We start from the raw sequence: 3934 nt of genomic DNA on the forward strand, positions 1-3934 counted from the left end.
TGACGCCAGTCCACCAGATGTCATACCTCCTCTCTGTAGGCCAGCTCGTTGTCATCCTGAATGAGGCCCACAACTGTAATGTCATCCGCATACTTTAGTATGTGGTTGGTGTTGTTGCCTACTCGGACAGACTGGGTTCTGTTACTGAGGAAGTCCAGCAGCTAGTTGCACAGGGGGGTGTTGAGCCCCAGGGGGCCCAATTTGCATACCAGGTTCTGGGGGATGATTGTGTTGAATGCTGAAGTCCAGAAACAGCATCCTTACGTGGGTGTTCTTTCCCTCCAAGTGCTCCAGGCTCAGGTGGAGAGCAGTGGAGATGGAGTCCAGCTCAAGGTAATCAAGTTGGCATTCTATGGAGCAGGATGGAGGGAAGTGGCGATCGGTACAGGTTAGCTTTTAGCTTAGCTGTAAGTCCTCTGCGGCAACCGCATTTCCGTTTCTCCGTGGACGGCCTGTGTTGGTAGGGGACTTCGCCATTGTGTAGGACGCTGGGTCTGACCGACGTAGAAGACCAAGGCTCTGTATGGTCCGCGTCTCTAAGTTTACGTAGTCCAACTGTCCGAACTTGCTTAAACTTAGTATAAACCCACGGTCATATATAGTTCTAGTGCAGTTTCTCTTAGTTATTGACTTTACTTGAAAAAGAAAATGCAGATTAAGCTTTGGTAACTGCTACAAGCTATTGGCACTGAAGAACAAAGTTGGCGCCTCATTAAAAAAATTCATGAGATTAAATAGGTTTGTTACCAGTGATGGAAAACTAATTTTTAATTTTGTCTGTTAATTCAAGACATGATAGATATTATTTTTTAAATAAGAGAAAAATCTGTTCTTTACTGATTGTTATATTTACATCAATACTAATTATAGAGTTTAAAAAATATATTTTAAGAATTAAATAATTGTGTAAAATATAAAAATAGGTTTATTTAAGTCATTGCTTAACACTAAAATTAGGGTTATGGAAGAAAAGCAATTTAAATGTTTTGAATGTTCTATGGGCAGTGGTGCGGACTTGGGTCCGGAAGGCTTCAGGTTCGAGTCCACCAACTGCCAAGTTACCACTGAGGTGCCCTGAGCATGGCACCGTCCCCACACAGTGCTCCCTGGGTGCTTAATGCTGCCCACTGTTCACTTTGGTGATGGGTTAAAAGCAGATTTGGTTGTGTGCAGTGGTGTGCTGTGTCACAATAACAAGTAGTTCACTTTCCTTTTTACATATCTCTTTAATTAGTTGTCTATGAAGAGGTCATGGTCAAGGTTGAATGAATTTTCTAAAAGAAGACATTTCACCTCTAATCCAAGAGGCTTCTTCAGTTCTAACTGGTGGTGGGGAGTATAGCCAATATATACTCTGGGTGTGAAAGAATAAAGCTACTTCAGCTCCCCCCTGTTGGGTGAATTGGGAAAGTGTAAACAGTTGTTAAGAGTCTGATAGGTCGTTGTAGTCCTCATCAGAAAGGTTTCGGTCACCTGCCTCTTTGTTATGTGAAACTGAGGAGAATCTTTTGGGTATTGTTCCTAAAAGTGCTTTGTATGTGGGTGATAGGTTGTGTCTGAGTCCACCTCCTCTGTTGAGTGATGTTGAGTTTTTCCAGGTTGACAAAAATGGCTTCTTTTACCCCTCTCTCAGACCATCTGTCTTCCCTGGCCAAAATGTGCACATTGTTGTCCACAAAGGAGTGTGTTTTGTCCTTGAGGTGTATGTGAACAGCTGAGTCCTGTCCTGAGGAGTTGGCCCTGCTGTGTTGGGCCATGCGCCTGTGTAGCGGTTGTTTGGTCTCCCCAATGTACAGGTCCGTACACTCCTCACTGCACTAATGGCATAAACCACATTGTCCAGCTTGTTTCTTGGAGTCTTGTCTTTGGGATGAACCAGTTTTTGTCTTAGGGTGTTGCCAGGTTTGAAGTGTACAAGGATCTGGTGTTGGTTAAAGATCCTTAGTTTTAAGTAAGTTTTTCCAAAACTCCTGAAATGTATGGAATGATGACGTTTTGTTAGTTTTTTAAAAAGCCCATCTGTGATAGCCACAGGTCTTGAGAGCTGTCCTAATGTGTCCCTGTTCTTTCATCTTACCCCTGTTTGTGGTGGGAATGGTGTTTGCTCGTGACTGTAAGGTTCTGATGACTCCTAATTTGTGCCCCAGTGGGTGGTGTGAGTCAAAACAGAGATACTGGTCTGTGTGTGGTTTCCTGTACACCTCTATGTTGAGATGTCTGTCCTCTGTGATGTGAACCAAACAGTCCAGGAATGCAAGACTGTTGTTTTTCACATCTTCTCTGGTGAACTTGATGTTCCTGTCCACCGCGTTGATGTGGTCTGTGAAGTTGTTGCCTTCATGGACCTTGATTTTGACCCAAGTGTCGTCCACATATCGGAACCAGTGGCTGGGTGATGTTCCCACGTAGGAGTGTAGAGCTCAGCTGTAGAGATTTGCCACTATGGGAGACACAGGAGAGCCCATAGCGCAGCCATGCTTCTGTCTGTAGAAGGACTTGTTGAACTGGAAGTAAGTGGTGGTGAGGCAGAAATCTAGAAGGGCGCAAATGTGGTCAATGGTCAGGTTAGTTCTTACCGGCAGGGTGTGATTTTGTAATAAGCACATCCTCACTGTTGCTACTTCCTCTGTGGTGGGGATGCATGTAAAAAGTGATGTGACGTCGTAGGAGACCATGGTCTCACCTGTGTCCAGTTTTAGGCCCCTTATCTTGTTGAAGAAGTCCTGTGAGTTGGCTATGTGGTGAGGTGTGTCCCCAACCAATGGTGAAAGGATGGAGGCCAGGTGTTTGGCAATGTTATAAGTGACTGAATTGATGCTGCTGATGGGTCTCAGTGGAGCTCCTTCCTTGTGGATTTTATCATTTAAACTAAAAACCTCTAAACTAATCTTTAATTAGTTGATTTTTATTTACAAAACAATTAAATTAATACGAAATATCAACATTATTAAACATTATACACCAGGGCTCTCTGTAAAAGCCATGCGATTGACTTCAGGGCAAAAAAAATAATGTATGGAATAAAATGTGTAGCAGAGTTATAAATATATAGTTCCACTTGCCATACAAAAGAGTTTATTACACACCACGTAAGAAAGACCTTAATTTATCGTACGGTCATTAAATGCAACACCCCTGCTGATTAGGGTCGTGAACAACAGTCGGGCTCTGCTGTCCTTATGGTAGGTGCACATTAGGAGGTCCGTCATTAATTAATTTCATTATATTAATTTTATCGTTAACTGTACTGTTATTTACTTTATATTTGTAGCGTCAGACCTGTGTGTGTGTTGCTCCAAAACGAACTGACTTTGTTTTCACTTTTTATGCCAGAAATAAAAGATGACGTACCAAGCTAATGATTTCATCGCAATTATTTAACACAATGCAAAGAGTGTACGCTGTCGCGGCAAATACATGAGAATGATTTTTTTTAAAAGATTATTTAAACACTATGATTTTTGTAACGGTATACTTGAATATCAGCAAAATTATTTATTACTTATTGTGTTAAGAAGTACCAGCTAAGATTTATCAAAGAGCCAGATGCAATTATCAAAAGAGCCACATATTTGCCAGTATATAGTCCTAGTGATTAATTTACATTACAGTTTACATTAGGTGAGTGTGTTTTATGTGTCTTTTATTTAAGACATTTGGGCACATTTTAAGACAGCTATTACATAAAATGTATTGAAATGTATTTTATGATTAAGAACCATTTTATCTATTTTGTTTCTATTTTACTCTTTACTAAACAAACATATTATTCTTATAGTTTCTTCTCAGTATTTCCTTTGCTATAACCAGTGTAAAAAGTGTTTTAATTTCCATTATTCTCAATGCCATAACTTTATAATTAAGTAAAACTACTGTTCTGTGTACTGTGTTCAGCTTAAACCAATTTAAAGCACAAACCTGTGGATTTGACATT

The sequence above is a fragment of the Cynoglossus semilaevis genome, unplaced genomic scaffold (assembly GCF_000523025.1).
Source record: "Cynoglossus semilaevis isolate Cse_v1.0 unplaced genomic scaffold, Cse_v1.0 scaffold331, whole genome shotgun sequence".
Taxonomy (NCBI): domain Eukaryota; kingdom Metazoa; phylum Chordata; class Actinopteri; order Pleuronectiformes; family Cynoglossidae; genus Cynoglossus; species Cynoglossus semilaevis.